The following is a 27,769-nucleotide window of genomic DNA, read 5'->3' as shown; positions in this document are numbered from 1 at the left end:
AGGTTTTATGAAAGAGTTGATAGATTGGCATCCTATTAATGAACTAAAGGTACCTTATTTGGGAAAGTAAAAGTAATGAAATACAGTTAAATCTCGATAAATTAATAACATTGATTAAATAATATTTTTGGCCAGTCCTGACTTAGGACCAATATAGTAAATTAATAATTCACTAAATTTATAAGATAATACATTTAAAAAACACACACACACACATAGGTATCTCTTGATGTACAAATTAATAACCTCCTTATACTTGAAAATTATATCTATACATGACTTAATTAGGAGGCCTTTGTAGAATATAACTCCAACTTACTTGTTTCCTCTTAAAACTAATGTCTTCTTGAACCTCATCTCTAACTTTTCTTAGTGCATTAAGATGCATTACTTGTTTTCTCTTGAAATTGGTGTCTTCTTGAACCCCATCTCTAACTTTTCTTAGTGCATTAAGAAGTTTTGGTATAGTATTCTCGTATTGTAAGAAAATTGGTATTATTTTCAACAGCTATTCCCTATATCACATTAACTATACACAATATGTACATAAACTAAGTTAAATATATTGGAAAAAGAAAATAAAGAATGTCACAATAAATTGATTTATACAATTAAATAATATATTGATTAATTAATAAATTTTTAAAATCTCAAAATTGATCGAGGTTTAGTTGTAGTAACTCTTTTAATATATATATATATATATATATAGGCCTGCACCTGTGGCAGTTAAAGTGGGGCCCCAAGAGACAAAACTTTAACCCAACATGTTCTGTCATAGTGCCATGTGGCAACTATGGCCCCACATGTAATGTCCTCAACATAAGAAAAAGTAAAAGTAAAATTATAATATATATTTTTATTCTTGATTCTCTGATATTTTTTTAATAATTTTTTTTCTTTTTTTGAACTTTCTCAATGATTTTGAAGGATAAGTTAAAAAAATATTATTTTAAATAATTATTTTTTATTTAAAAATATCAAAGAAACAATTAAATTATGTTTTTGTTATAGTAATTGATAGATTTAATAATGGGATAATTCTGGTTAAGCATTGCTATAAGTAGATTGCTTTAATTGCTGGAATTTTCTATTTTTAACACTAAAATTTCAGTCCTTTTTATGTAGTATTCTATTTGCTTAATCTTTTATTTTCTTTTTCTAATAAGATCTGAAGTAATAATATCGTGGATAGCACGTTTGAGACATAGAAGCAAATAAAGTAAATCAAATAAAAAAAAAAAAAAAAGAGAAATTTATTTGCAATTTAATTTGATTGGACTGATACATCTCAGAAGATCTTATTTTATATTGCATCCAGTTGACCATTATTTAAAAACTTCTTCCCAACAAAATATGGTAAAATCATATTGCCACCCCTAAGCTTTCATGCATTCTGAGTTTGAATTTTGATTTTGTTATAACTTATGTGTTTGGTTTGACACTATAATTAAATCTTGACTAAATATTGTGTTTAAGTCTAAAAAATATAATTTGAATATCAGTTATATATTGTGTATTTGTGTTATTGGTTAATTGAATACTTTGCATTTGAAATACTATAGTAATTTTAACCAGATAGTCCATAAAAGTGTTAAAACTAAGATTGATATTGCTATATTTTTCAAAACGTATTATTGACAATGCACCGCATTAAACCCGTATATACACGTCACATATTTTTTCCGTATCCGAATTTTATGGCCAAATTTTTATAAATGTATTTTTTACCGTTTGCCATATTATACCCGTAAAATTCATGTACCCTTTTTTTAACGTACCCGTATTTACTAACTAGGATCAATACTATATTTATTGTCTTGCAACATATTTTGTCATAAAGCTACTTGTATAAAATCAGTGTAGTATATATGTTAACCAAAAAAGCAAGAAAAAATCTCAAATCAACATTTCTAAATATTTAAAAGAATTGGCATTCACTCTTTTCTTTTCCTATTTTCCCCGTTGTTAATATCTTCCCATTCATTATTGGAATTTTGCAAATCGGTCTTCTTTCTGATATTTTATTTAATAAAATTACATATACAAACTATTTATACAAATTATTTCCTATAAACTAATATAATAACCGTGTCTTTTTTAAATGTATATTTTTTTTTTTCTTATCTGAAAACACATTAAGTATGAAAAAGTTTGAACATAAAACATTCTTGTATTTAATATGGATAAGTTGCATACATAGATTTTTATTTTTATTTGATGACATATACGTACATATATGTCCATACTATATGACACTCTTATTACTGAAAGGAAATTACACAGCTCATAGAGAAAACTCATTGGCCAAAGCTCAGCAATTTCAAAACAAAAACAAAGCAAATTATAATAAAGTGAGTTTCGAAGGCAACGCAACCACATCAACAAATGAGATCAAAGTTCAAAGGAGCTTGAGTGAGAAATTACCACGTTGATTGTCTGAGAGGAATTGATCTCATTTTTTCTGGAATTCTCAAATTATGGGAGCATCCTGTGATATGCAAGCCTCTAAGCATTGGCATGTGTTAGAATATGAGTTTTAGTCATTAAAGGATAAATCTGTAATTTCAGTTAGACAAAGGGTAAATCTGTAATTCTATTCTGACTAACAAGTTAACTTGTTGACTGGGGTCAGTTTACTTTTTAACAAACTTTTGTAACAGTATTGGTTAATTAGATTTTACGCACACAAATATTTAGACTTAGTTTCTCTCGTTTTCTCGCGTTTTCTCACACTTTCTTAGCACTTTTCTTAGCTGCCTTTCTTTCAATTTCAAGCTCTCATCTGGTATCAGAGCCATTGACAAACATCAATAATGGCCGATCAAACTTCTTTTGTTTCTTCCTTTGACAGATCTAAAACAAACCCAAACTCAAAATCTCCCACTAGCTCAACTAATCCCAGCAATTCCTCTAGTTTTTCATCATCCACACTTCCAATTATCTCACCCAAGCTGACGAGAGATAATCACAGGTTCTAGAAGTCTCAGATAATCTTTGCTGTCGGTTCACACGATCTTGAGGAGCATCTCACTGGTTTGGTTCCTTGCCCAACTCCTTTCATTAGAGTTCAATCGGAAATTTCAAGCTCCGAGGTAATCAAGAAATCTAATCCTGAGTATACTTTGTGGAAGAAAACTGATAAACTTCTAGTTAGTTGGTTGCTGTCTGCGATTTCAGAATCAATGTTTACAGTAATTGCTAAATGTCAACATGCTATTGAAATCTGGATAACACTAGAAAAGGAATTTCTTACTGAATCTAGAGCCAAAACATTACATGTTAAGAGTTTGTTACAGAACACTAAGAAGGATAGCCTTAGCATGCATGCCTATTTTCTAAAGATGAAAGGATTTGCTGAGAATTTGACTACTAGTGGGGTTAGTGTTACGAACTACTGAATTACATATTAGATGGTCTTGACTCAGATTATGATGTTGTTGTAGTCAATATAACCTCTAGGTTAGAGTCTAGACTAGAACCAATCTCTATTCAAGAAGCTCAAATCATCCTGCAAAAATTTGAGCTAAGACTGGAAAAGGCAAATTCTGCCCTATGAGTTCCATGGAGTCTCAGCTAATATTGTCAATCTTGCTATAAACACTAGCAATAAGAAATCCCAATTATCTCAGGATGCTCAAAACCTTGCGGGAAAACTTCAGTACAATACCTTACCTCAAACTGATCAGTTTTATAATTTCCCTTCACCATATACCCTACCTACTCAAAATCAAACCATGTCTACACCCGGATATGCTCAGAATTCATTTTATAGTCAACAGTTTCATAATGGTTATTCTGGTGGTAGAGGTAGAGGTAGGACTGGAGGAAGAAACAGATTTGTTTGCCAAGTATGTGGAAAAACTGGGCACCTTGCACTAAATTGTTACCATAGGTTTGATGTTCACTTTACAGGACAACATTCCTCCTCTCCTGGCTTTACAAACAGTTCTCCTAACTTCACACACAACCCTGGTCCTACTAATATTGCTGGTTTCTCCAGATCACATGAGTTCAGCCAAAACAACTACTCACCCGCAACTCATCATAATTACTCACAAAATGCTAATCTTGGAACTTCTCTGCAACCCTCCAAAAATCCATTTCTCTAACGCACCATAGTGTCACATACACCTACTCCTAATGTTGGTTCTCCATTAAGTACAGGTTCTACAGGAGGGCAGAACCAGGCCTTCATAACACAATCACAGCCCTATTTGCCTACCTCTCCAGCAATCAATTATATAGCTACACCCTCTACTATTCAGGATGTTGCGTGGTACATGGATTCTGGAGCTACAGACCATGTGACCTCTGACTTTGCACAGTTGACAACAAGCTTTAACTACACTGGTGGTGAGCAGCTCCAAGTTGGTAATGGTGAGTTATTATCTATCTCCCATATTGGCTCAACTGTTTTACCTACTGCTTTACAACCTTTACACCTTAGGAATGTGTTATGTGTACCTACCATTACCAAAAACCTGCTTAGTGTGTCTAAGTTAACTAGGGATAATCCTGTGTTTGTTGAGTTTTATACTAACTATTGTGTGGTTAAGGACATAACCTCCAGGACAATTCTGCTTCAAGGGGCACTTAAGGCTAGTCTGTATCAACTTCAGATTCCAGCTCAATCATCTCTTCACTCCTCTCCAAGCTTGGCTATCTCTTTTAATTCCAAGCTTGCTAATAAGCCTGATGTTTCTTTGTCTAATCAGTTTACTAAGTCTAATAGTGTTACTTCAAATAATAAGTTTGTTTTAGCTCCTATTTCGAATATGTTCAGTTCAGGTTGTAATGCTCAGTTTACTCAATTGAATAATGCATGTACTAAAACATTAATGACTAGCAATGTATCCAATTCTGATGCTGTAACTGTACTCAATAAAATTCATACTTTTGAATCATTTCCTGCTCAAAAAACTGATCTTATGTTGTGGCACAATAGATTAGGACATCCTAACATTTCAGTTCTCACTAAAATCCTTAAAGACTTGAATCTACCATATTCTGCCACAAATTATGTTCCCTTTTGCCAAGCCTGCCAGTATGGTAAATTACACCAGTCAGTTTATCTTGGTCTACTATTCAGGCCCTTAAGCCACTTGATATAGTGTACTCTAAACTTTGGGGACCTTCTCCAGTACCTACACCTGAAGGTTTCAAATACTACATACAGTTTTTAGATGATCACAATAGGTTTACATGGATTTTTCCATTAAAAGCTAAATCTGAAACCTATATAGTGTTTACACAGTTCCATAATTTAGTTGAACGACAATTTGACACTACACTCAAATGTGTTCAAACTGATTGGGGTGGGGAATATAGAAGTCTAGTACCTTATTTTAAGGCTCATGGAATCCATTTTAGGCACCCTTGTCCTCACACTCATCAACAAAATGGAAGGGTTGAGAGGAAACATAGACAAATTGTAGAACAAGGCTTGACTCTACTTGCCCAAGCTAGTATGCCTCTCAAATTTTGGTGGCATGCTTTCCAAACTGCCACATATCTCACAAATAGGCTGCCTTCACCAGTGCTATCCAATCAATCACCTTTTCAGATATTGTTCCATAATAGTCCCAACTATTCTGATATTTAAAGTGTTTGGTTATGTTGTATATCCTTTTCTTAGGCCATATAGCTCACACAAATTCAATTTCCATACTTCCAAATGCACTTTCATTGGTTATAGTTTGCATCATAAAGGATACAAATGCTTAGATGTTTCTGGCAGGATTTACATTTGAAAAAGTGCTAAATTTGATGAACTTGATTTTCCTTTTAAACATTCCAGCCTTGTCATTGTCCCTACCTCTTCTAATAGCTCATCCAATTCTCCTATTTGTAATGCTTGGCATGTACCTCTTTCATCCTTACACTCATTTCACAAACAACCTACTAACTGTCTGTCCTCTGGTTGTTCGGCCACACAATGCCAGTCTAATTCTCAGTCAACATCCTCACCTGGATCCATATCTCAGATCTTATCTTCCCCTACATCCAAAATAGAACACCAAACACAGCCCCAAACAGAGCACCAAACACAGCAGGTCTTACCTTCCCCTGCATCCAAAACAGAACACCAAACACAGCCCCAAACATAGCAGGTCTTACCTTTCCCTGCATCCAAAATAGAGCACCAAACACAGCCCCAAACATAGCCCCAAACACAGCCCATACCTTCAGTGTTTTCTCCCATCTCTTCACCAATATCTCTCCCATCAAATACTTCATTTGATACTGTTCCACTGGAAATTGAGTTATCTTATCCTCAACAGTTGTCCCCAGCAGAAAACATTCATCCTATGATCACTAGGTCCAAAGCTAGGGCTTACAACACAGCTTTAGTAACCTCCTCCTATTTGGAGTCTAAGGAACCAACTACAGTTACAGAGGCTCTTTCTCATCCACCTTGGAAAGCTGCAATGCAAGCTAAGTTTGATGCCTTGATGGCTAACCATACCTGGGAATTAATTCCAGCTACTTCAGATAGGCATACTGTAGGCTGTAAGTGGGTGTTTAAGGTTAAACATAATCCTGATGGCACTATTCAGTGGTTTAAAGCAAGGCTGGTAGCTAAAGGTTTTCAGCAAACACCCGGGATTGATTACCTAGAAACCTTTAGTCCTGCTGTAAAATCCCCTACCATTAGAGTAATCATGAGTTTGGCTGTGAGTTATGGTTGGGACATTCAGCAAGTGGATGTTAATAATGCATTCCTAAATGGTGACCTTACGGAGCAAGTGTATATGGTTCAGCCTAAAGGGTTTGCTAGCTCAAAATTTCCATATCTTGTATGTCATTTAACCAAGGCTTTATATGGTCTTAAACAGGCCCCTAGGGCCTGGTTTGATAAGTTGAAAAAGGCATTTCTTGAATGGGGTTTTGTTCACTCAATTACTGATCCTAGCCTGTTTATTTACCAAAATAAGAACACCATTATGTACGTGTTAGTCTATGTGGATGACATTCTACTTACCGGTAATGATCCTCAATTGGTTCAAGAAACTGTTCAACACCTGAATACTCAGTTTGCCTTGAAAACATTAGGGTCTTTAAAATATTTTCTTGGTTTTGAAGTTTCTCGAGATGAATTTGGTCTCCATATGAGTCAAGAAAAGTATGCTAAGGATCTCTTTGTTAAGACCAATATTAGGGGTGAGCGGTTCCGGGTACCCTGCACTTTTCCGGGGAACCGGAACCGGAACCGCACAGTACAGGTTCCCAAAAAAAGGAACCGGAACCGGAACCGCACAGTACAGGTTCTTCAATTCAAGGAACCGAAACCTAAAATGCAGGTTCCGGTTCCTTTTCAGGGTACCCTGTAAAAAATCAATTACCCCCCTATTAGTTTAAAAAATAACAAAAACACCTTATAAGTTTACAAATAGACACCCCAACATTTTCGTTATTCATTCATTTGTGTCCAATGTAACTCATAACCTGTAATCTCTAAGCAACGCTTGAATTCAATCAATTCATCACAATTCACATAAAATTCGTCAATCAAAACCAAAACACAAACAATTATTCATCACAGTTCACAATAAATAACTCACCAAAATCATTTAAACAAACAACAATTCTAATACAATTACTAACATTGCCATTTGCCAGGGGTCTATTTATAAGTTAATAAATTATTAATGTTTAAATTTATTATTTAATGTTATAATTGGTTAATTGGGTATTTATATACCAATATAATTTAGTAAATTTAATATTAGAAACAAGTAATGTTATAATTAATAAGTGATCATACTACAATGTAAATTGTAATGTTATAATTATTAAGTATCATACTATAAGTAAATTGTAATGTTATAATTAATTAAGTAATATATTATTTAATATAATGTAATATTATAATTTTAAATTGTTAATCATTTAATTAAGTATTATAATATGTTTATAATAGAATGTTATAATTAATTAAATAATCATACCATAAATTTATAATATAATGTTATAATTAATACAATTATAATAATTCGATTAAATATTGTGCAAATTAGTAAATTACTAATGTTTATAATATAATGTCATAATCAATTAAGTAATCATTTAATTATGTAATGTTATATAATTTATGATCATACTATAATAGTATAATGTAATGTTATAATGAATTAAGTAATCATACTACAAATCTAAATTTAATATTATAATTAATTAAATTTCAAATCATTTAATTATATACTATGTTTATAATGGAATGTTAAATTGATTAAGTATCATATTACAAATATATAAAGTAATGTTATATTAATTAAATTTTTAATCGTTTAATTAAGTAATGTAATAGTATAGTAAATTACTAATGTTTATAATGTAATGTATAAATTCTAACAATTAAGTAATTATGCAATCATTTAACTATATAATGCTATAATTAAGTAATTGATTATAATAATATGTAATATAATAATATTATAATTTATTGAGTAATTATTTCCTATAATGTATGCTTAATTAATGTTTATAAGGTAATGTTATAATTAATTAAATTTCTTATCATTTAATTAAGTATTGTGCTAATGTTTATGTAATAAATTAGTAATTACTAATGTTTAAAATATAATATCATAACTCATAATCAATTAAGTAATTATTTAATTATGATGTTATATTAATTATATGATCATTCTATAATAGTAATGTAATGTTATAATGAATTAAGTAATCATACTACAAATCTATAATTTATATAATATTAATTAAATTTCAAATCATTTAATTATATACTAATGTTTATAATGGAATGTTATAATTGATTAAGTAATCATATTACAAATTAAAAGTTGTTATAATTAATTAAATTTTTAATCGTTTAATTAAGTAATGTAATAGTATAGTAGATTACTAATGTTATATGTAATGTTATAAATTCATAACTAATTAAGTAATTATGTAATCATTTAACATATAATGCTTAATTAAGTAAGTGATCATAATATAATGTAATATATAATATTATAATTTAATTGAGTAATTATTTAACTATAATGTAATGCTTATTAATGTTTATAGGTAATGTTATAATTAATTAAATTTCTTATCATTTATTAAGTATTGTGCTAATGTTTATGTATAATAGTAATTACTAATGTTTAAATATAATATAATAACTCATAACAATTAAGTAATTATTTAATTATGAATGTTATATTAATTATATGTCATACTATAAATATATATGTAATGTTATAATGATTAAGTAATCATACTACAAATCTATAATTTAACATTATATTAATTAAATTTCAAATCATTAATTAATATACTAATGTTTATAATGGAATGTTATAATTGATTAAGTAATCATATTACAAATATATAAAGTAATGTTATAATTAATTAAATTTTAATCGTTCAATTAAGTAATTAATATATAGTAAGTTACTAATGTTTATAATGTATGTTATAATTCATAACTAATTAAGTAATATGTAATCATTTAACTATATATGCTATATTAAGTAGTAATCATAATATAATGTAATATAATATTATAATTTAATTGAGTAATTATTTAACTATAATGTAATGCTTAATTAATGTTTATAATGAATGTTTATAAGATAATGTTAAAATTAATTAAATTCTTATCATTCAATTAAGTATTGTGCTAATGTTATATAGTAATTATAATTACTAATGTTTAAAATATAATATCATAACTCATAATCAATTAAGTAATTATTTAATTATAATGTTATATTAATTATGTGATCATACTATATAGTATAATGTAATTTATAATGAATTAAATAATCATACTATAAATCTATAATTTAATATTATAATTAATTAAATTTCAAATCATTTGATTAATATACTAATGTTTATATGAATGTTATAATTGATTAAGTTATTATATATAATATATAAGGTAATGCTATAATTAATTAAATTTTTAATCGTTTAATTAAGTAATGTAATAATATAGTAAATTAGTAAATTACTAATGTTTATAATGTAATGTTATAAATTCATAACTAATTATGTAATTATGTAATCATTTAACTATGTAATGCTATAATTAAGTAAGTGATCATAAATATATGTAATATTATATATAATTTAATTGAGTAATTATTTAACTATAATGTAATGTTTTATTAATGTTTATAATGAAATGTTTATAAGGTAATGTTATAATTATTAATTTCTTATCATTTAATTAAGTATTGTGCTAATGTTTATGTAGCAAATTAGTAATTACAATGTTTAAAACATAATATCATAACTCATAATCAATTAAGTAATTATAATTATGTAATGTATAATTAATTATATATCATACCTATAATGTAATGTTATAGTGAATTAACTATTAATAACATACTATAAATTTTTAATGTAATATTATAATTAATTAAATTTTAATCATTTAATTAAGTTTGTACTAATGTTTATAATAAAGTCATTATTAAGTAGTAATCAATTAATGTAATGCTATAATTAATTATACTATAAATCAATTAAGTAATGTTATAAAATTATAATTAATTAGTAATCATTTAACTATAATGTAATGTTATATTGATTAAGTATGAATTTCTAGTATAAATTTATTAATGTTATCAATTTATCATATATAATTAATTAATTACTAATTTATTATAGATATACTTAGAACTTGATAATTGAAGTAAATAACTAAATAATTATTACTCAATCAAATATACTATTTTATTCAAAAATAATTCTTTTAATAACATTAAAAATGTAAAACACTTGTAATTGGATCAATATTCCAATTATTCACTTATTGATCAAAACTTTAATATTAATGTATATATATATTAAAGCTTTAATATGGTGTAATTTATATGTAATAAGTATAATTGTATTCAAATTTATTAATTAGGTTATTCTAAAAATTTAACTTTTTCTATTTTAAATTTTTTTATATGTAAAATAATAGAAACTCCCCATTATTTACATTTCACAAATATTTCTTTATAGTCCGGTTCCAAAATAGGTTCTAAAAAGGTTCCAAAACAGGTTCCAATATAGGTTCCAAAACAGGTTCCAAATAGGTTCCAAACAGGTTCCAAAACAGGTTCCAAACAGGTTCCAAACAGGTTCCAAACAGGTTCCAAACAGGGTACCCCCTACAGGTTCCAAACAGGGTACCCTTTTTACAGGTTCCGGTTCCTCCGGGGGTAAGAACCAACCGGAACCGCACAGTAGCGGTTCCAAAAAATTGGAACCGGAACCTACCCGCACAGTACAGGTTCTGGGTAGGTTCCGGTTCCGGTTCTGGTTCTTACCCCCGGTTCCGGTTCTACCCGCTACCCGTGCTCACCCCTAACCAATATGATTGACTGCAATCCATGTTCTACACCTATGTCGGTTGGTGCTAAACTCTCCTTGGATGATAGTGAATCCTATGAAAATCCAGCCCTATACAGGAGCACTATTGGTGCTCTCCAGTATCTGACTTTGTCCAGACCAGATATATCCTATGCAGTGAACAAATTGAGCCATTTTTTGAAGGCTCCCACCCAAATGCATTGGCAAGCCTGCAAGAGACTGCTCTGATACATTGAAGGCACCTTGAATTTTGGTCTCTTTTTCAGCAAAACACAGAGATTTAATCTAGAATGTTTTACGGATGCTGATTGGGCCAGCAGTCTGCATGACCGGAGATCGACCAATGGGTGTTGTGTTTTCCTGGGTAATAATCTACTGCAGTGGACTTCTCGAAAACAGAAAATGGTCTCTTTATCCTCCCCTGAAGCTGAGTATAGAGCATTGGCTCAAGGAGCTACTGAAATAACTTCGTTCTACACCCTATTTACTGAAATTGGTCTCTCACTTAGTGAAGTTCCTGTTATATGGTGTGACAGCCAAAGTGCAGGATCATTAGCTTCAAATCCTGTTTTTCATGGAAGAACTAAACACATTGAGTTGGATGCTCACTATGTGCGGGAACAAGTTACAACCAATAAACTTAAAGTTCAGTATATGTCTACTGAATATCAGAATGCTGATATATTTACTAAAGCTCTTACCATGTCCAGGTTTGAAAACTTGAGGGATAATCTCACCATTCGAGATGCTCGTCTTTCTTTCAAAATCACCTGCTAATGTTTCAAAGTCACCTACTGATATACCTGCTAAATGAATTGAATAATTTTACAGATTTCTGGTTAAGCAGAGTGTTTTTTTTAGAACTAAAGTTGCTGATTGTTCTGGTTTGCTGAAGGTGACTGGAGTTGATATTCTTACTCTGTTATACTGGAAAATGTATACCGGTGCTGATTGTGTTTTGACTGGAGGAGAGTAGTTGATATGTTTCTGGTTTGACTGGAGGAGAATAGTTGATATGTTTCTGGTTGAGCAGAATTTTTTTTTGAACTAAAGTTGCTGATTGTTCTGATTTGCTGAAGGTGACTGGAGGTGATATTGTTATTTTGTTATACTTAAATTTTTTCTTTTATGCTAAATAAGTGGGTTGGCGTAGCTGACTGATTTTTTTTTTATGCTGTTGATTGTTGATGTTTTGACTGGAGGTGAGTGATTTGGTATGTTTCTGGTTGAGCAGAATTTTTTTTTTAGTTTGAGCAGCTGACTGATGTAGTCATAATGGCGGATGAATATTCTGGTTTTGGATGACTATGTTTGTTGCTGTTCTGAGTTTGAGAGCTACTGACCGGTGGTGTTATGCTGGAGCATGAGCTGAATTTTTTGTGAACTGTTGAATGAATGTTGTTGGTGCTGCAGAATGAATGTGGCTGAGTGTTCTGGATTGGTGAATAAGTAAAATAGAACTGAAGTGCTAAGTGTTCTGGCTTGCTGGATAAAAGCAAATTGGGCTGATGATTATTGCGGCTGGAGAGTTTACTGGTATTATGATGCAGGATGAGTGTTTCTGGTTGCTCTGGTTGCTGGATGAATAAAATTGGGCTGTTGATCATTGTGGTTGGAAAGTTTTCAGTGGAGGTTGAGTTTACAAGGGAATGTTAGAATATGGCTTTGGTAGTGCATTTGAGAATTCAGTAGAGGTCATGTTTACAAGGGAATGTTAGAATATGAGTTTTAGTCATTGAAGGATAAATCTGTAATTTCAGTTAGACAAAGGGTAAATCTGTAATTCTAGTCTGACTAACCAGTTGACTTTGACTGGGGTCAGTTTACTTTTTAACAAACTTTTGTAACAGTGTTGGTTAATCAGATTTTACGCACACAAATATTCTGACTTATTTTCTCTCGTTTTCTCGCGTTTTCTCACACTTTCTTGGCACTTTTCTTAGCTGCCTTTCTTTCAATTTCAAGCTCTCATTGCATGGCATCTTCATCTACTTCCCACTCCTCCAACCGATCTAAATCTGAAAGACGTAGAACTTCAAGCCGAGGAAACCCATTGGCCCTACAGCTCAGTTTCTCTCCGGTATAAGAATTAGTGAATAAAGCTAGAAACATGAGATTTGGCAACTTCTCTAATGAGGGATCGAGTCTTCCTTTAGGAACGAATTCGTTAACTTAAGGCCTTCAAGATGTGGAAAGATTTCGTCCAAGTTTTCTAGTAGTTTCTCCAATCTCCCACTTAATCTCAAATCTACAAGACATCTGCAGTGACCGAGTAATTGTAGAGAAGGCGATGGCCGATGGACCCAAATTGATAAAACACGAAGGTTTCTAAGTTTTGCAAGTCTCAAATTTGAACACTGGAATAGAGTGATCTGTTGTTTGATAAGATCCAATTTGCAGCTCTTGAAGATCAACCAACCTTTCAGGGTTGAGCTTATCCCAGCTTGAAAGACATACATATTTTAGAGTCGAGCTTTTTCAAATTTGCTATCGGCAAAGACCCTGAAAAGAATCCAATTAGATGCCTCAATTCTTGCAATTTTGAAATTTCAGTTGGTAGAGGAATATAATCTTGAAGGTCTTCTATCTGCAAAGTTTGTAACCTCCGCTAGTTGCCAATAGATGATGGTAAAAGTAAGCAATGGATTCCGTAACCCCAAATATATCAAATGAATCAACTTTCCTATCTCTTTAGGTAAACTCCCCCCAGGAAGGTGGACTTCGAGCACTCTAAGAAATTTAAAATTTTCGCACAAGAGTGTGAACTGGCTTGTTTGTCGATTGAAGAACAGAAGGGAACGAGAGAGCTTATTAGAAGATGGAAGCGAAAGAAAGCTTTCCCTTCCCAAATAAAAAGCTTTACGACGACATTATGATGTCATTGTTGTGGTAAAACTTTTTAGCAAGAGTTGTTTTAACCAAACCACCCATACCAAAAATCGAAATGACAAAACGTCCAGGCTCGCCCCCGAGAAGTTTGGGCAACAGTTTCTCAGCATCAGCATGGAAGCCAAAAACATTCTCTTCAACTGTGAAGGAATTCTGTCTTCTCAGATCTTTCAATTTGCCAAGAGTTTTGCTGGTACCTTCACTCATGCTACGAGTATCTTGAAGTTTGTATGCTTCTCGCTTCCGAGAGAGATCACTGATTCTCTTTCTGAGTTTTTCAATCTCTTAGCCAATGCTATACAAATTTACCATTTTGAATATGCAAGAGCAGCTCATCACAGAAGAAAAGAATCTTAGCCTCCTTTTCAGTGTTACTCCTTCATCCACGTCGACCGTATCCGAAATCTCTTCATCTTGCACCTTGAGCAAAAATGTATCTAAGACATCCTCAGCATCATAAGCACGATCAATGATATCAAATACCCACCGGCGTATCATGGGATCGTTGCTTTGTTTTTCTTCTGCATCCTTAATGAAACATTGCATCCATTCCGTTTCGTTCTTAAGCAACTCTACTTTATTCTTCACTCCTCCTAAGACGACTGCTTCCTGGATGATCAAGTCCCCAAGCCTTTCCACGGCAAATGATACTACAGCATCAGCCATACTTCAGACTTTGCTGCTTGTTAGAGAGTTTTTGGCCGAGACTGAAGGTAAATTACGAACCATATGATCTTAATAATCTTACTAATTAATTTGATGATAATTTAGGTTATTCTTTTCTTTTCCTTGTTTCCTCTCTTTATCAAATAGTAAAATGAAAAGTAAAGCATGTTGCATCTTTTGTCGATTTGTGGGTCACAATAACAAGAACCCGCCTGGAAACTTTCACTTGATTCTTAATCTAAAATATCATTTAAATTCTTGACTATTCATCTACTTCATCTATTATTATTTGCCATCCCACAAAGGAGAGTTATCTGGTGAATAATTATGTGGGTAGGGCTTATCATAGTTTTTTATTGAATTTCGAACAAGTTTCCTGAACAAGTAACAAGTGGGTTAATAATTAATTTGGCAATGATATGTTTGTTAATAGCTGATAGTAAATCGCTCTTACAAATGTACCATCCTACACCTCATGTGACCCAACGACCCCCGCGTTTTAACAGCTTTCTTTGCAGAATCCTTGAGGTGAATCACTTTCTTACACATTTATAACTTGGGAAGAAGAAATGAGGCTCCGTTTGATTCGCTTTTGGGAATATTATTATTAGTATTCCCAAAAAAGTAAAATAGTAAAATTGTAAAAACTCACAATATTATTCAATATTATTCAACATTTTTTAAACCCCTTAAATTTGTTAATTTAATTAAATACTCTTAAATATTTTTTTTAGAAATTGTAAAAACACCTCAAAAACCCATATTTACCAGATTCCGACCACCACTGTTGGAAGATGATCGGAATCTAGTATAATGGGGCATTATCGGCTGAATCTGGCCGATAATGTGCCGATCAAAGATCTGGCCGTAGCCAATCATCAACGATGGCCAACATATGGTCGTCGTTGACCATCAACGACGGCCGTATCTATCAACGACGATCGTATCTGTCAACGACGACCATATGTTGGCCGTCGTTGATGAGCAAATGTGGCCAGATCTGGCCGTCAATGGTCAGATCTAGCCGTAGATCTGGCCTTTGTCGTCCAGATCCACCGTCGATCTAGTCGGAAAAGGTCATATTGGCGCACGACCGGCAAGATCCAGCCGGTCATGCACTGATACGGCAACTCCGGCCACCCTCCGGCGGTGGTGGCCGGTTGTCCGTATTTAATGAGTGGATTAAGAGTGTTTTTGTTAACTTTTAATGTTTTATTATAGGGGTGNACCATCCTACACCTCATGTGACCCAACGACCCCCGCGTTTTAACAGCTTTCTTTGCAGAATCCTTGAGGTGAATCACTTTCTTACACATTTATAACTTGGGAAGAAGAAATGAGGCTCCGTTTGATTCGCTTTTGGGAATATTATTATTAGTATTCCCAAAAAAGTAAAATAGTAAAATTGTAAAAACTCACAATATTATTCAATATTATTCAACATTTTTTAAACCCCTTAAATTTGTTAATTTAATTAAATACTCTTAAATATTTTTTTTAGAAATTGTAAAAACACCTCAAAAACCCATATTTACCAGATTCCGACCACCACTGTTGGAAGATGATCGGAATCTAGTATAATGGGGCATTATCGGCTGAATCTGGCCGATAATGTGCCGATCAAAGATCTGGCCGTAGCCAATCATCAACGATGGCCAACATATGGTCGTCGTTGACCATCAACGACGGCCGTATCTATCAACGACGATCGTATCTGTCAACGACGACCATATGTTGGCCGTCGTTGATGAGCAAATGTGGCCAGATCTGGCCGTCAATGGTCAGATCTAGCCGTAGATCTGGCCTTTGTCGTCCAGATCCACCGTCGATCTAGTCGGAAAAGGTCATATTGGCGCACGACCGGCAAGATCCAGCCGGTCATGCACTGATACGGCAACTCCGGCCACCCTCCGGCGGTGGTGGCCGGTTGTCCGTATTTAATGAGTGGATTAAGAGTGTTTTTGTTAACTTTTAATGTTTTATTATAGGGGTGTTTAGTAAATAAACAAACATATGAGATATTTTTATTAATTTTTAAATCCTACATCGTAATACCCACATAATTCAACTTTTTTTAACTTTTTTTAACTTTTTTCAAAAAAAATTTCTAAAAAAATGTAAAAAAGCGAACTAAACGGAGCCTGAATAATTCTATGAGCTCTTGAGTTGTCAAAACTATTTTTGGGTGAAGGACATTTAAGTGAAGGTCAAAAACAAACTCGTGCGAACTTGGACCCCAAACGGATAATATATCTTGAAAGTGAATCGGGTGTTTCAATAACAAAATACCAGTGCATAGTAGTTTGGACTCAAAACAGATAATATCTTGACTGATGGATGTTTCAATAATAAAAATCAGCAAATTGTTCCTCTTCGTTTTCTAGAAAGCTACAGTTTGATTTCTATGAACTGGAGCAATGGCATGTAGATCAAGATGCACTACCAATGCTTGTAAAATCCCAGAGATCTCCAAGTTCCGAATTTCAAAAAGACTAAGATCAATCTCGCCCTTGCCGAATGGGAATGTGGAGATACCTAAAGCTACTTTGAATTCTGATCTCATTTGTTGATTATTGTGTATGTGGTAATCAGTTTCCTTTAAGTTTCTTCCTTGATTTTTTTATTGTCTCGCAGCTGATTGTTTTCTTTATGCACTTCTCTTGCACATTGGTTTGTCTCCAAATTAAACTGCTATTTCACCAATTAATAAACATGATTAAAAATTAAACAAATTCCCTCATTAATTAGCATGTATGTTATGGAATTATCTAACGTTGATAATCCATTGATGTCTCGGCTTGGACCCAACAAGGCCCATTTATACCGTGTCTATTGGATCGTGGTGGGCCGCGAATTATAGTAATTAATCCAGTTTTGAACCTTTTGTACAGTGTGTAACAAATAGATATCCTAATTAATCAAAGAGATTACATCCATAATTAATTCACAAAAGGATTAATCAAATGTTAATACATATTCACAATGATTAATCCATAATTAATCATTTAAATTTATGTTACATTTGGCCACATTAACTTAACAATTATTCAATATTTATAAATGTTTACATAATTTCTAAAATAGAATCAAAGTAATTTAATATTATTATACATTACTTTATTTTCTTAAATTTAATTTTTTAGCAGTAATATTGAAAAACGGTTGAAAATCAAAACGTATATATGATGCATTTTAATTNGATAATATATCTTGAAAGTGAATCGGGTGTTTCAATAACAAAATACCAGTGCATAGTAGTTTGGACTCAAAACAGATAATATCTTGACTGATGGATGTTTCAATAATAAAAATCAGCAAATTGTTCCTCTTCGTTTTCTAGAAAGCTACAGTTTGATTTCTATGAACTGGAGCAATGGCATGTAGATCAAGATGCACTACCAATGCTTGTAAAATCCCAGAGATCTCCAAGTTCCGAATTTCAAAAAGACTAAGATCAATCTCGCCCTTGCCGAATGGGAATGTGGAGATACCTAAAGCTACTTTGAATTCTGATCTCATTTGTTGATTATTGTGTATGTGGTAATCAGTTTCCTTTAAGTTTCTTCCTTGATTTTTTTATTGTCTCGCAGCTGATTGTTTTCTTTATGCACTTCTCTTGCACATTGGTTTGTCTCCAAATTAAACTGCTATTTCACCAATTAATAAACATGATTAAAAATTAAACAAATTCCCTCATTAATTAGCATGTATGTTATGGAATTATCTAACGTTGATAATCCATTGATGTCTCGGCTTGGACCCAACAAGGCCCATTTATACCGTGTCTATTGGATCGTGGTGGGCCGCGAATTATAGTAATTAATCCAGTTTTGAACCTTTTGTACAGTGTGTAACAAATAGATATCCTAATTAATCAAAGAGATTACATCCATAATTAATTCACAAAAGGATTAATCAAATGTTAATACATATTCACAATGATTAATCCATAATTAATCATTTAAATTTATGTTACATTTGGCCACATTAACTTAACAATTATTCAATATTTATAAATGTTTACATAATTTCTAAAATAGAATCAAAGTAATTTAATATTATTATACATTACTTTATTTTCTTAAATTTAATTTTTTAGCAGTAATATTGAAAAACGGTTGAAAATCAAAACGTATATATGATGCATTTTAATTATTAAATTTTTAATTAGAAACGAGTGCTTGGAGTCAAACATCTCCTGGTAGGGGCAGGGATTGATACCAATCTTTCTGGAATTCTCAGCTCGGAGTTCGTTGGCTTGATCTCCAGATTTTTAAGCATAGGCATAGCTCCTTCCTCAACTTGCCATTCCTCCCATTCGGACAGTTCAAGAACTTCTAAACTTTCAAGCTGAGGAAAACCTTTTTCCCTGCATATCATTTTCTTCCCATTGTAAGAATGAAACCGCAATTCAAGACTTACCAGGTTAGGTAACTTCTCCAACTTTGGCATCGGATCATCCTGAAGATTCGAATTACTTAACGATAAGCATTCGAGATTCGGCAAGATGGCGTGCATGTCTGCTGGTAGTTCCTCTATCTTCCCACCCAATGTCAAATCCTGGAGCCGTGGACAGTGAGAAAGTGGTTGCAGTGAACTGAAAGACTGAACGCCGGACAGTTCTACCGATAAAATTCTAATGTTTTTCAGCTTGGCAATAGAGTCGAATATGAATGGTTCTTTTTCTTGTGTGTAGAAATGATGGATGTGCAGCTCGCGAAGATTAACAAGCTTTTCAGGATGGACTTTACTCCAACTTTCATAGCTTACGAACTTCAGAGTCTGAAGGTTTGTCAAATTGTCTATCGGCAAAGGCCCTTCAAATGTTCCGATTAAATGCCTCAACTCCTGCAATTTGCCAATTCCAATGGGAAGCTTTAGGGGGCATTTGCGAGAGTATAAGTCCAGAGTTTGCAGTTTTCGTAAGTTGACAATCGATGGTGGAAGATTTCTGATGAATGTAATCCTTACCGTTAAATACTTTAAGTGGACCAACTGCCCAATCTCTTCGGGTAAGCTATGGCAATCAATTGATCCTCCATAATTCTCGACATGAAGAACTCTGAGCAACCTGAGTCTTGTGAAAATAGAGGTTGATGTTTGCCTGAAAGAGTCCCGATCTCGATCGTACAACAAGAGGGAACGTGAGAGAGAATTACAATGTTGGAACGAAGAACTTGTTTCAGAATTAAAAACAAGTCGGCGAGATGATGATGTTGGAGTTAGAGAGCAAGTTGGATGGTGAATTCCGACGTAAATGTGAAAGAAATTCAGCACTTTTGCCTTTTGAATTGCAAGATCCCGCAAAAGATCATGGATTCGGCATGTTTCAACGCTCCCCTGACAAATGTTTTCAATTTGAATCAAGCTTCTATTGATCAACTCATCCAGGTTGTTTTTTGCCACCTCTTCCATTACTCGATCATCATCTTCTCGTATGAAACCTTCTGCTACCAGTAATCGGATTGCTTTCTCTATAAAGAATTCAAAATCCTCAGGGAAAATCCCAAGATAGAGAAAGCAGAGCTTCAATTGATAAGGCAAATCATTGAAGCTTAACGTTAATAAGGAAGGTATGTGAATTGAATCATTCCTTAAATGTTGCCAAAAGTGATCACGAACCGAGGCGCACTCTTGTGGTTTCTTTTGTAGACAACAGCCCGCCTAATACAATTATGGCAAGTGGCAGACCGCCGCATTTTTCAACCATTTCTATTCCTAGCTTTTACAATTCTTCGTTTGCATTTGATTTTCGAAAAGCGTTCTACAAGAATAAGTTCCAAGACTCGTCAGGCCTAGAAGAAAACGAAGTATATGAACATGAATTTCTATCCGAACGCTCAGCTACTTCTTTGATCGAGTAGTATTATAACTCTGCTTCCATTGTTGCGATCCCGAAAGGCTCTTTTCAACTCTCCCATGCTTCTTTCTGCCATACATCATCAATCATGTTGAAGCAAATGATATTTTGCTGGAAACTTTTGCATGGCTGGTTTGAAGGTTTGGCGCCAGTTTTTGAATTAAAGGGGCTGTCGTCAAGTGATGTTATATATTGTTAGGTGAAGACAGCCGGTGATTAAGGCAACAAAATCCCAATGCTATTTGTGGTTGTTAAGGGTAGTTCAAATTGTATCTTTAAAAGATTATATATATGGTGTGAAGTGGTTGTAACAGTATTGTATGATGACCATATACTCTCTGTTTGAATGAAAATATAAGTGCTTTTGCTGTCAGTTTTCTCTTCCGTTTTAGCTCTTGCACAATAACCTTTTCAAAAACTTTAGAACCTTGAAAAGCAACAATTGGTATCAGAGCATCCTTGATCTTTCGGGACCAGAATACCAACACAAAAGTTCTCCATGGCATCCAGTTCAGCTCCAATATCTGCTCCAGTTTTCAACGGTGACCAGTACCATGTTTGGGCTGTCAAGATGAAAACATATCTGAGGGGCCATGGTTTGTGGCAATATGTGGGAGAGGAGAAGCAAGTTCCCAGCTTGGACCAACCTACGCTGAACCAGATGAGAGTTCATGAAGAAGAAGACAGCCAAAGCTCCAAGAGCATGTTCGTATACACTCTGCCATGACAGATCAGGTCTTCTCCAGGATCATGGCGTGGTGAGACCCTAAACAAGCATGGGACAACTCAAGGGGAGTTTGGAGGGAGTAACCAGACAAGGAACATGCAGGTTTGAACTTGAGGAGAGAATTTGAAGTACTCAAGATGCAGGAGGCAGAATCTGTCAAGGAATATGTGGACAGACCATGGCTGTGGTGAACAAAATCAAGCTGTAGGGGAAGAAACTAACCAACCAGAGAGTGGTGGAGAAGGTTCTGGTGAGCCTACCTGAGAGGTTTGAAGCAAAAATTCGTCCCTAGAGGACTCTAAAGATCTGTCAGAATCAGCTTGCTGAGCTGGTTCATTCACTTCAAGCCCAAGAACAAGGAGGCAGCTATGGCAAGAAGACTCAACTGAGACAGCCATGTATGTAGGTACAAAAGGAAGAGTACAAGGAAGAGAAGACAAGAAATATATGGTGAAAAGAAAGGAAAAGAGAAGAGCTACAATCAAGGAGGGAAACGTGGTGGACAAAGATCATTTCCTCCATGTGTGCACGCGCAAAAAGAAGAACCATCCAGAATATAAGTGTTGGTTCAGACCTGGCTACAATGCAGGTCATGCAAGCAGTATGGACACATAGAAAAAGTGTATAAAAGCAAAGGAACTCAGCAAGAGCAGCAGGCTGCAGTGGTGGAGGTCCAGCAACCAAATCCAGAAACAGAACAACTCTTCATGGCTTCATGCATGAACTACAATATGTGATGATGTATGGCTGATTGATAGTGGTTGCAAAAACACATGACTCCAAATCTATCAGTTTGTGAGCATTGATAGGTCTTTCCACTCCAAAGTCAAGATTGGTAATGGAAAATTTGTGGAAGTCAAAGGAAGAGGTAAGGTTGCGGTTCCAACTCCATTAGGCACTAAATATTGCAAATGTTTTTTTGTACCGAGATTAACCAAAGTTTGCTGAGTGTGGGTCAAATGTTAGAAAAGAAAATACTCCTTGCATTTCCAAAACATGTCTGCATAATATTAGACAACTTCGGGAATGGTTGATGAATGTGGAGTATGTTAGGGAAAAGTTTTCCAATTGAATGGAAGAACTCAAGTTTCATGCCTTGTCTGCAAATGTGTTGAAACTGAAGTTGTGCACAAAAGATTTGGGCATTTCATTATTCTGGACTTAAGGAAATGAGGAGGAAAGAACTTGTTCAAAGTATGCCTGAAATTGAGGAGAAGGAAGGGATATGTCAAGTTTGCCAGCAAGGGAAAATCACTAGGCAACCATTTCCAGAAAACCAATCCTGGAGCTGCTTGAAAAACTTCAGCTATACACACAGATGTGTGTGGTCCAATGCAGGGCCCTCCTTGAATGGAACAGGTATTTTTTGTGCTGTTTATTGATGACTTCACCAGGCTGTGTTGGGTCTACTTCTGAAAAAAAAGGTGAGGTGGCTACAGTGTTTAAAGTGTTTAAGCAAATGGTGGAAAATGAGAATGGTTGAGTCTGAAAACCATCCGGCGTGACAATGGTTTCGAGTATACCTCAAACCAGTTTCAAATGCTTTGTGCAGAATCCGGATAAAGCACCAGTTGAGCTCCCCATACACACCACAGCAGAATGGTGTGAGTGAAAGAAAGAACAAAACTCTAATGGAAATGGCAGGTGGCATGCTGTTTGAAAAGAGACTTCCAAAAGCTTTCTGGGCTGAAGCTGTAAATACAGCAGCTTATCTTCTCAACAGGCTGCCAACCAAAGCCTGGATAACAAAACACCATTCGAGGCATGGTATGGAGTAAAACCAAGCATCAACCACCTAAAAATATTTGGAAGTATTTGTTATGCTCACATTCCAGCCAACAAGAGGAGTAAGCTAGATGAAAAGGCTGAAACTGGAATTTTTGTTAGTTATAGCAGCTATCCAAAGCATAGGATTTACAATCCTAAGACACAAAAATTCTTGGTCAATCGAGATGTAAAGATAGATGAAGAAGGGTTGTGGAATTGGGACAGAAATGAAATGGAAGTGAGTAACATGCAGGAACAAGGAGAAGGTTTGACTGCTGACCAGGATGCTCCAGTTTCAGTTCTGATTCTGAAGCTGAATCTCCAGTCAGGGGAATTAGACCTTCGGCTGAAATTATGATAGAGGGATTTGGCTTTGATGGAACCAACATGCTATGTTGAAGCAACCAAGGTCAAAGAGTGGAGGGCAGCAATGGAAGAGAAATGGACATGATTAAGAAGAATGGAACCTGGGAACTGTGTAGCAGACCTGCCGGAGAAAGATTATCCAGGTGAAATGGATTTACAAGAAAAAAATTGAATCCTGATGGCTCAGTCAACATACACAAAGCAAGGCTTGTTGTAAAAGGTTATGCACAACAGTTTGGGGTGGACTTATGACACTTTGCACAGTTGCAAGACTTGACACCATCAGATCCTTCTTGCAATTGTAGCCCATTTTAAGTGGAAAGTCTTCAAATGGATGTGAAATCGCATTCTTGAATGGGTGCTTGATGAGAGATCTTTGTAGAGCAACCTGAAGGGTATGTGGTTAGAGGACAGAGGATAAGGTGTACTACTTAGGAAGGTCTTATGGACTAAAACAGGCCCAGGGCCTGGTATAGCAGAATTAATGAGTTTCTAAGAGTTTGGGCTTTGAAAGAAGTCCTAATGAGCATACTCTTATGTTGGAAAGGTTGATAATGAAAGGATATTGTGATCCTTGTATGTTGATGATCTGCTGGACAGGTTCTAACTCCACTAGGCTGCGGATTCAAGAAGGAGTTACACAGAGAATTGAGAGACTGACTTAGGGGAGATGGGTTACTTCTTGGGAATGGAAGTATGGCAGTCTCTCCTATGGGATATTTATCTCCCAAGAGAGGTATGCTAATGAGCTACTTAAAAAATTTGCAATGGAGAATGCAAACCTGTCAACACACCTCTGAGCAAATGTGAAAAATGTGTAAAAGTGATGGTGCTGCTAAGGTTGATGAAACTAAGTACAGAAGTATAGTTGGGTGCTTGCTATACTTGACTGCAACTAGGCCAGACATTATGTTTGCAGCAAGCTTACTCTCTAGGTATGAATGAACAAGTGAGCTGCATTTGCAAGCAGCAAAAAGAGTCCTTAGATACATTAGAGGTGTCCAGACCTGGGAATATGGTTTAGGGAAGCTGAAAATTTCAGTTTGCATGGTTCACTGATAGTGATGGGGTGGCTCCTAGATGACATGAAAAGCCACTTCGGCTATGTTTTCTTGTGGAATGCAGGTGCATAAGCTGGAATTCAAAAAAACAAAAGGGTAGTAGCACAATCAACTGTGAAGCTGAGTATGTTGCTACTGCTGCTGCAGTAAACCAGTTAGTTTGGCTGAGAAAATCTTGAAAGACTTAAGCCTGGAACAAACTCAAGGAAATGTACTACACTGTGACAACAGGCTGCAATGCAATTTCCAGAAATCCAGTACTCCATGGTCGCACAAAACACTCAGAATCAAGTATCATGTAGTGAGAGAGGCTGAGAAAAATGGTGAGGTGAAGCTGATACACTGCAAAGGAGAGGAGCAAGTGGCAGACGTGATGACCAAACCTTAGGCAGATCCAAGTTTGAAGAATTAAGATTTAGACTTGGAGTTTCCAGCAAAAATATCAAGGAGGAGTGTTGAAGCAAATGATATTTTGCTGGAAACTTTTTGCATGGATGGTTTGAAGGTTTGGCGCAGTTTTTGAATTAAAGGGGCTGTCTGTCAAGTGATGTTTATATATGTTTAGGTGAAGACAGCCGGTGATTAAGGCAACAAAATCCCAATGCTATTGTGGTTGTTAAGGGTAGTTCAAATTGTATCATTTTAAAAGTTATATATATGGTGTGAAGTGTTTGTAACAGTATTGTATGATGACCATATATCTCTCTGTTGAATGAAAAATCTAAGTGCTTTTGCTGTCAGTTTTTCTCTTCCGTTTTTAGCTCTTGCACAAATAACCTTTTTCAAAAACTTTAGAACCTTGAAAAGCCAACAAATCACCGCCAAATATGAGCGTCCTTGTAACGATTTAAACAGACACCTCTCCAAATCCTCTTCGCTCATCTTCTCTAACTCCACTCCGTTAATTTTGATCTCAAAAGACTTTATAATTCGTCGAAACCCAAGCTCGTAGTTTGAATTTATTCAAGACATCAATGTTGTGGTAAAGTTTTTTAGCGAGAGTGGTTTTGCCCAAACCTCCCATGCCAAAGATGGAAACTACAAAACGGCGTGGCTCATCCTCAAGAAGTTTACCAACAACATTTTAGCATCATCCTCAAAGCCAACAATGTTCCCCTCAACAACAAAGGAAGTGACTCTTCTTAAATCTTTCAACCTCTCAAGATTATTGCTCTTTCCTTCCCTTCTATTACCAATATCCTCAAGGCGATACAATTCCCGTTTACGAGATAGATCGATGATCCTTTTCTGAAGTGATTCAATCTCCTTGCCTATGCCATACAGATCTTTCTTCTTGCCTATATCAAATAGGCATGAATACTTCCTGATCGAAGCAAAGAGAGCCGGTCGATCTGGATTCAGAGTCTTTCTGTGATCGATTTTGAGCATAAAATTATCCAAGACATCCTCGGTATCATAAGCAATGTCTCTGATAGCAGAAACCCACTTGCGAATCATAGCATCTTCAACTTGTTTTTCTTCGGCATCCTTGATGAAACATTGCATCCATTCAAGCTCATTCTTTAGCAACTGCACTTCATCTCTCACATCTCGCAAAAACACTGCTTCTTGGATGATATAATCTCCAAGCTTGTGTACCATAAATGACACAACTGCATCAACCATGCTTCACAATTTTTTTTTTGAGTAGGAGTGGACTAAATTTTCAGCAATGGACTAAATTTTCAGCAATGGACTAAATTTTCAGCAATACACTAATGTGAAATGAAAGTGCAAGCATTTCAGGATGGAGACTCCAGAATTTTAGAGTGAATTAAAATGATTATCTTCCCACTGGGAAATGCTGTGAGTTTAGAGTGAAAGTTGTGAATATTCATTGAATTTCATCGACTTATATGTAGCCATAACTATCCCAGTGACGGCAGCTCAAAGGTCTATTTCTTTGACTGCCTACAAAAATAGACTTAGACCCACAATAATCAAAGTCAATGTGCTGTTGAGGATTCGGCTGCGTTTGCCCCTACCTTATTTTTATCCTACTCAAAATATATATTTGTTTGCCTATTTTTAAAATTTAATTATATTTTATTCAACTAATTTTAAATACCCTACATTTGTTAATTGAACAAAACACTCCGAACAAAAAGTTTATAAAATAACAAAAACAACCCCACCCACCCAGATTTACCAAATTCTGACCACCACCAACGAAAGGTTACCAGAATCTTTCGTAATGACACACTACGAACTGGATCTAATCAATAGTGCGATGATCTAACCTTTTTCGGCCAGATCAACCGTGGATCTAGCTAAAAAAGGCTAAATCTACTGCTAAAGATCTGGTCATTGACAGCCAGATCTTTGGCCACATCTGATTGTCAACAACAACCAAGATTTGGCCATCATTGACGACTAGATGTTGCTAGATCTAGCCTTTTTCCGGCCAGATCCATGGTGAATCTAGCTGAAAAAGACCATGTCGACGTTCAGCCACCTTCCAACGATGGTGGCCAGAATCTGGCAAATGTGGACGGATGTGGTATTTTTGTCAATTTATAAACTTTTTATTGTAGGGGGTATTTAACTAAATCAACAAACTTAGGGAGTGTTTTGTTAATTTTTAAATTATACCTCATAATAACAACTCAACTCAACTTTTTCAAAAATACTACTCAAAATAATAGAACAAACACAACCGAAATTGCCAGGATGTTTCTTTAAATTCTAATTTCTAACAATAAAGAAGCAAGGGCAATGCGCAAATAATTGAATGATATTACATATTATTTGTATACTTGATTTGTTCTAAAGTTTCACCTGATGTTTTTGTTTCCCAATCAATAGAGAAAATGTAATCAAAATGTGATTGTAGTTATAATCATAAAATAAGGAGCCATTTAAATATCTAATGTTTCAATGGTTATCTGCCATTAACTTTCAACAGAAAATGACTAAATGACTTAAATGCCCTTGCTTTTTTCTTTAGGTCAAAAAGGTTTGCTCCTTCTTTGAGTTCTTGGGTTCAAACCTTTTAGGTCACTCATACGGAGTTCAGTGGACTACAAAGATTAGTTGAGGTGCACGTAAGCTGACTCGAACATCTTGGTTACCCAAAAAAAAAAAAGTTAATTTAGTTCTTAAAGT

The 27,769-nt window shown here is 34.5% G+C and overlaps 1 pseudogene; it reads right to left on the bottom strand.

Annotated features, from left to right (window-relative positions):
- Nucleotides 1-13,296: 13,296 nt before the first annotated feature.
- Nucleotides 13,297-26,290, bottom strand: LOC116139763 (annotated as a pseudogene).
- Nucleotides 26,291-27,769: the final 1,479 nt, after the last annotated feature.

Source organism: Pistacia vera, unplaced genomic scaffold (genome assembly GCF_008641045.1).
Source record: "Pistacia vera cultivar Batoury unplaced genomic scaffold, PisVer_v2 Contig359, whole genome shotgun sequence".
In the NCBI taxonomy this organism is placed as follows: Eukaryota; Viridiplantae; Streptophyta; class Magnoliopsida; order Sapindales; family Anacardiaceae; genus Pistacia; species Pistacia vera.
The sequence above is the reverse complement of the archived record's forward strand: the minus strand, read 5'-3'. Positions and strand labels throughout refer to the sequence as shown.